We start from the raw sequence: 7,321 nt of genomic DNA, 5'->3' as shown, positions 1-7,321 counted from the left end.
AAAAATGCACGTGTAATTGCTTTTTTTGCGAGAAAATCATTAACTAGTTGGGATGCTGTCCTGTACAGTGTCAGCAGCTAAACAATTACGAAAACTTTTTTGTAGTAGAAGCCTTGAAGAAATAGCCTTGTAGAAGTAGCCTTGAAGAATCTTAGCAAAACTGCATCTCCAATTTTCGATGGGTACTACTACAATTTACTAGCTCTCCTATGGCTTATCAAGAAAATATATCAAACGATAAAATAGATAAAAATGATTTAGGTCTAGGACAGAATGATTGTAATAGCAATTATAATCCTAAAGGTTGTAACAGAGGCAGGCAGAGATGGTCGAGGTGGCAACGCCGAAAAATATCGATAGGGGTAAAGTTACAGGAGTTGGCAGCCCAGCAACAGGGGGGATCATGTACGATCGGACGGGTATGAGGTAGGTCCGAATGGCGGCGTGAAGCTTGCGTTCTTTTCCACGTGAACCGGCGACACCGAAGGTATTCGGGGCCGATATTGAGGAAAACAAAAAAGACAGCAACGGTGCGAAGCGGACTCGAAGGAGCACGGACCCGAGAATACAGACTCCGAATCTGGAGCACGGCGATCCGCAGCGGAGAGCGTCGATTGGGTACAAAGCGAGACAGCTTTAGTGGCAGAGCTCGGGAATAACCCGCTTAGGTGAGTGTAGCTTGGTTAGTGAGGTTAGGTGGAAAATTTGATGGTGTTTTGCTTAGGAACTCGGCGAATATCAAGGCTGAGTGGGCGTATTGGTGTGCTCCACGGGCAGTGAAACTTGGAGTAGCTGTCTCCGTGGGCCCCAGCGGAAGCGAGGAGAAGGAGAGCGGCACGTGCCCGGCACAAGCGCGGCGGGAGTTGCGCTGCATTAGTATCGACGCAGGAGCAACAGAAGGAGCGAAAAGAAGGAACCAAAGAGGCGATTCCAGCGACGAAGGCGGTTTTGACCTCACCCTCGGAGAGGACTTCGGGCGACCGCGTGCTCTGAAAGAGGAGTTTCAAGAAGGAGCGGCCGCAAGCGCGCCCGAATACGGGACAAGGAGCTGGCGGAGCTATAAAGGAGAAAGATGACTTCGTGGTGATAATTGCCGTAGACTGTTGGTGCTGCCCGCAATTCACTCGCGTTCGGCGATTGCTCCGAAGTAAAAGGCAGATCCAAAGGGCGGGCGTGCTGGTTAGCGGGTGTAAAGATAACAATCGTTGTAATTAAGATTCTCTAACGTTTGAATATTGAAGTTTCGTCGTAATTTAGCACATATGCCTTAGATTTAAGAGATATTGAATGAAGTTTTGCCGTAATTTAGTACATATGCCTTAGGTTTAAGAGATATTGAATGAAGTTTAGCAGTTAGGTTCAGATTGTAAGGTTAGGAGTTAAGGGGATATAATGTGGATTAGAAGTAATAAAATGTTTATAATGCGCTAAGAAAATACAGCCGAGTCTGATTTGCAGCCGCCATGCCGTCACCTAATCGTTCCAGGGGTGCTACCTTGGACCGCTTGCGGGCCGAAAGTTTTTCGAGAGAATAGATTGGTAAGCCTGCGCTATTCGACAGGCGATGCACGCGTTCGATTAAATTCGAGATTCTACGATGGACAGCAAGGATCTTGCGGGGAGAGAGGGGAGTTTCAGAGGGACCCGCCCACTAGCCGACGAGGACTAGGCCGGCAACAGCGTGCACCTCCCGTCCCACCCGAATCTGTCAGTGCAGGATTCTCGCGCCAAGACTGTTCGTTACAAGGTACTGCAAAACCACCGCAAATAGTTTTGAGCAGTTCTAAACTTACTAATCATTTCGTAGGTCACTAGCTTAGATTACGTAACAGTTAAAGTTAATCAATGAGTTTAGGCTAGAATATTTCCCAAAGAATCTACAACTTATAGGGCTGTTGTCGACAATTTTGATAAAATGGAAATTGAATTCCATACATACCAAATGAAGGAAGAGAAGCCTCACAGAATCGTAGTTAGGAGCCGTTCAAGTATTACGTAATACTTATTTCTGGTTTATTCACCTCCCTCCCCCCCTACAATGAACAAAACCCCCCTATGAAACACGTGATATATTGAAACCCCCTCCCTCCCCCAGTGTGATAGTTTATGATCATTTTGAGAACAGCCCCCCACCCCCATGAGTGTCACGTAATACTTGAACGGCCCCTAAAGGGATTCATCATAGCACACTAACTAGTGAAATTTTTTCAAGATGTAAAATTGAACATATTTTTTTATTAATATTAAGCCATGCGCAGGAATTAATGCTATATATGATATAGAAAATTGAAGGGATGCGCAAAACAGCAGAAATTGCTCGCGATGCCAAGAATTTGGCCACACAACTAAGTACTGTCGCCGACGCACATAGGAGTATTTATCAAAAAAAGCCGGACAAAATTGAAAATCGTGAAGTGCGTTTAAGATCATCAAAACTGTACTTTTGCTCATCTCTAATAACGGCCTCATCTATAAACAGACCCCCCTTTCGCCACAGTCCACTTACTTCGTGACGACGGCGTTCGCAAGTGCGTTATTGTGCTTTTTGGGTGTCTTTGTTTTTGGTGCTCTAGTATATTCGCAGTAGTTTTGTGTTCAATAATAAATTCGTCTAGCGGACAAGTGGAAAAAAACGACTTGATCATGGAATTAGAAGGTAAGTAAGTACTGTATAAAAATAATTTTATAAGTTATTTCTTTATTATATTTTGATTTATACATTCAATTTTAGAAAACCCTTTTTTTATTAATTTTTTTTTATGAAATTTACAATATATTAGTGATTTTGTTTATGTGTCGCGCCTTGTCGCCTGGAACTTTTTATGTAGGAATAAAATATACTCTGTCGATAACTTAAAAGAAAAAAAACATTTCCCCCCAACGCACCCCATTTTTTTTTTTTAGTTTTTCAAAGTCTGCGATCATTATTTTCATTAAATCGACATCCAGAAGGTTTTTCGAAAACCCAGAATGCTCTTCACGAATAACAGGAGTCACCGTAGAATTAATGAAGATGTTCCAAGTTATCCTTGAGATTGTATCATGTGGACGCAAGATCGATCCGAATAAATTTGATATCTATGCACAAAAGACTGCTCGATTGTACGTTGATCTGTATGGCTTAAATTTTTTTATTATATTTTTTTACATGAAATTATGATTTACTATTAGCTTCCAATTCATAAAGAATAAAAAAATGCTAAAAAATAATTTTGTCCGGATTTTTATTTCAAATACTCCTATGTGCGACGCCCCAATTGTGCTCGATATGGCCAAGATCAATTTACAAGTACGTCCCCAAGTAGAAGTGGAGAACTATCGATGGCGCTATCGACATTATCGATGGTTGGCCGCTATTGATAGTGTCAAACGCGTTCGATAGTGACCCAACCACCTTCGATAGCTGGCGTCTCACATCGCTAAAATAATTTCAACATTGAAAAATGTTGTGTAAAAATTGACGGCAATGAAAAAGCTTAACATAATAATGGATAAATATGGATCGCTTTTTAAAAAAATGTTTAATGTATTCTACATAAGTATTTTGATTACACGTCGGAGGGCCGCAACGCCCAAGTCCAGAATAGGAAGACTGCGATTGCACTGCGATCTGAAGCAAGATTGCGATCAAATAACAAAGTCGGAAACGCACGAGTGGATGCTATCCTTATTAAATGGCAATATCTGGAGAGGGCAATTGCCAGTCAAGATGTAGACCCACTGTTATGGATAAAGGTATATTTCGAAAACAAATTATAAGTTATCATATACATTACTTTTATTTCAGGTGAATCAAACTAATTTTCTCTGCATAAATAGGCCTGTTTTGCAAATACCTTTGCCTTCCTGTACATCCGTAGAATCGGAAAGAGCGTTCAGCAAGACAGGGCAAATTGTTTCTGAGAGACGCACCCGGCTCCAAGAGGAAAATATTAACATACTCTTATTTTTAAATCAAAACTTTTGGTTAAAATAAAAAAAATTTCTTGAAAACTTTAAAACAAAATTTTAATGTCGGACGATAGTCCGACCCACTATCGAGGGTTTGAGTAAACAATCGCCAGCTATCGATGGCGCCGACTATCGATAGTTCTTCCCCTCTATCTGTATGCACTGAGGAGGCAATCATTCGGCAAGCTACAAGGGTTGTCAGTGGTATCAAAATTACCTCAGACGATCTATGAGATCTGCTAAGAAGCAAACAAACGGGGATATATGCGGGATAGAAGGAATATCCATAAATTTTGTCAATTTCTCTTCGATTGAGCCTTAACTCATTTAAGAGTAGATAATTAACGCCGTTGGTTGACGCGAAGAGCTCAATTTCTCTGGCTTAACCTAAAATGCCATTGACATTCCAGATAAGAAATTTAAGTGTGCTCATTGTGAGGCTGAAGCGTTGTTGTGAAACTGGAGAAGTAGGTGGAGATTTATCTCCAGTCCATTGCTTGATCGAGTTGGCCATTTTAAAAACCATATTTTTTAGACGTACGAGTCTTTGACTGTTCAGCTTGTTTTGCATTTGTTGTTCTTGCTGTTGAATCTTGTTGCTGATGTAGTCAGAAGGGCTGAAATTCTTGCCCCTGGTTCTCCAACCAGATACCCATATGTACCTGGTCACACAGTTACTTGCATAGACTTTGCAATTTACCATGGGATACTGGATTCTCAAAAAAAAGTAAAGTAAATATCCTAATGGTTTCAAGCGGTATACCAGAAATTGTCATATTATATCGTCTTTAAATGCAGTGATTTTTTTTTGGTTTTATAAGTGTGAGCCTGTCCCATTGGGGAAGGCAAAAATTCGATGTTGTAAATTTTTTTTCCAGCGACCCATCGAAAGCGCTTTTAACGTGGGATGCAGAAAGGAAAGATTTTCTGTGAGTAAACTTTGTATGATTCGACATACTTTTGATTTTATTTCCTGATGGCCCGAAAAGTCTGGACTCTATAATTCGAAAGTACTTATGAGCCTTTTGGTTTCTTTGTTTTTTTCGGTTTTTAAATATTTTATAACACTCAACTAAACACTCAGAATTATGCCGCAGCTAGCCGGGATTAGTTAGTAGGAGTAACCAAGAAAAGGGGTCGCTCGCAGGATGCGGAACCGGAGCGATCAATGGTAGGGTAGGCACGCGAGAGTCGCCCCTTTACACCTGGGTGACTCATAGTTAGGCGCAGGAAGGGAACCCCCCATCTCTTTACATATAGGAAATCGGGACTCATTCCGGAGAGTCTTGTTTTGTCGAGAGCACGCAATTTTAAATTAGATCCCTCCGTTGAGAGGCACTCTTGGGAACCGGCAATTAACACCCCCCTAGCCGACGAGCCAAAGCCGGATATTCCAGCGTGCGCTGGCTCCCATATTTTTACCACCCGCCTCAGCCCATAAACGATTTTAGTAGTTAGCGTTCGTTACACAATCCTTTGATAAGGTGTGCCATGATGCTCAAAACTAAAAATATTTTACCTGCTCTCTAACTGTGGAAGGACGAGAGGTCAAAGTCAAAGTCAGAGATACGTACTCGGATAACTTTCTAATGAGAGCAGGAGTTCTACAGGGTAGTGTGCTTGAACCTTTGCTCTATTCGTTGAATACTAAAGATAGTTAGATATTATAACTTCAAAATCCTTATATTACACTTTGGTTTGGTTTTTTTTTTATATACCCTTTCATTAGATGTTAAGGTACTTATTTGATGTACAGATTCTTCACTTAATAAAATCAACAAAAACGTACAGCATTTCTTACTCATCTCGTAGTTTTAAAGCTATCTCAGAAAGCGCAATTTTAAAGTTATTAATTTTTTATTAAGAACTGCAGTGGTAGAAGCTCGCTCAGTGCGTTCTCTGGGCCTGGGATTTGGTCTCCCTATTCCTCTCTATTAAGAATGAGGTTCTGGAAAGCTGTTTGTGGATACTTCCTGGCAGTGCAGCAGTCTGTACTGCTGGGAATGATTGGGTCGTTTAGTAAAATGGTAAAGTGGCCGGTGTTAAAGGGGTTCCATTGCTGGGTTTCGCTTAGCCTGATTACCGCTGCCTTCGCTTGCTCTATTCCAGCTAGTCCTGGTCTTGGTATATGGAATTTAGAGCTTATTCTGGGGTGGATCGTAGTGCACCACTGATGCATAGTCGCTGGCTGGATTTTTTTCCAGCTTCTTCGCTCATCTCTTTGAGGGCTGGCCACTACACCAGTTCCATACAGTAGTATGGGTATGATTATGACGGTGTAGATCGAGCTTACAATGTAGGGGGACATGCCCCACTTGATTCCTATGGCTGTGCAGGCTTATGCAGGTAAAGAGGGCTACATCTGAGTATCTTGCAACCTTCCTCTTTCATCTTGCATAGAATCGAGTTGACTGCTATGTTCCATTAGAGAGGAGAAAGGATGGCCATGTCTCCTTCTTGTTGGATTTGTACAGGTTTAATACCTTCTGGACCGGCCGATTTATAGGGCTTGAAACTGTGTATTTCCCAGTCTAGGGTTTTCTGGTCAATATCCAGTTTGAAGTTTGTGGGAAGGACGTTTGTATTGGGCGGTGCCTCTGCTTCCGGGATGCAACCTGGGTCTCTAGCACTTGTATTGGTCAAAGTGCCATTTTCTTTTTTTCTTGCGATAGCGTAGAGTTGTGGCTGATTGGGACAGAGTTTTCCTAAGCCTCGCAGCTTGGGCTGTATTTTAGATGCTTCGCTTACGGATGGCCTTTTTACAGGAAGCCAAAGAGACCTTGTATTAGGTCCCGAGTGTCTCCTCGTTTCCTTTAAGGAATAAGCTTTAACCCTATTGAACAGGGCTCTTCTTGCCGTCTATAGGGTTGCTAGCTCTGTAGACCACCGGGTGGCCTATTTCGCTTATTTGGTTTAGTTCTTGGACATGCTCTTCTTCTGAGGGCATTGTTGCAGGCTTGAGTGAATTCTTGCGCCAGAGTTTAAAGACTTTCCACGGTTTGAGGATAGTCTGGTGGCTTTGGTGCAATGGTGTTTGAGAGGATTTAGTAATACATGGCCATAAATACAGTTGGTTTTCCCAGAGAATTCCCAGAGGACATTCCAGAGAATTAATTGGCTAAGTATCTGTTCTGATACAAGCGTGAGGTTTATCTGCAGAATCCGTAAGAACATCTGACAACTTTCCCTCTACCATTGTGATCTACGACTCTTCGTCATCGGAGATGTCTTCGTCGATGACCCGACTCGCAGCCATCCTGCGCAGCAGCGACATATCGCAGCATATCTGAGACCTCTAACTCTGAGGCCAGTTCCTCCTAAGTAGTGGCTTGATTTTCGCCATCTCTCAAGTCCGATTTGTAAACCTTTA

The 7,321-nt window shown here is 42.1% G+C and overlaps 2 long non-coding RNA genes across 2 annotated transcripts; both read left to right on the top strand.

The window, feature by feature from the left end:
* Positions 1 to 311: 311 nt before the first annotated feature.
* On the top strand, positions 312 to 812 carry LOC26514967. The gene is made up of 2 exons (XR_004311521.1): positions 312 to 668; positions 725 to 812. It is a non-coding gene; the product is annotated as an uncharacterized LOC26514967 (long non-coding RNA).
* A 2,557-nt stretch (positions 813 to 3,369) lies between these two features.
* On the top strand, positions 3,370 to 3,915 carry LOC116654568. Its single transcript, XR_004309794.2, has 2 exons — positions 3,370 to 3,735; positions 3,788 to 3,915. It is a non-coding gene; the product is annotated as an uncharacterized LOC116654568 (long non-coding RNA).
* Positions 3,916 to 7,321: the final 3,406 nt, after the last annotated feature.

This window comes from Drosophila ananassae, chromosome 2L, assembly GCF_017639315.1.
Source record: "Drosophila ananassae strain 14024-0371.13 chromosome 2L, ASM1763931v2, whole genome shotgun sequence".
NCBI lineage: Eukaryota > Metazoa > Arthropoda > Insecta > Diptera > Drosophilidae > Drosophila > Drosophila ananassae.
The sequence above is the reverse complement of the archived record's forward strand: the minus strand, read 5'-3'. Positions and strand labels throughout refer to the sequence as shown.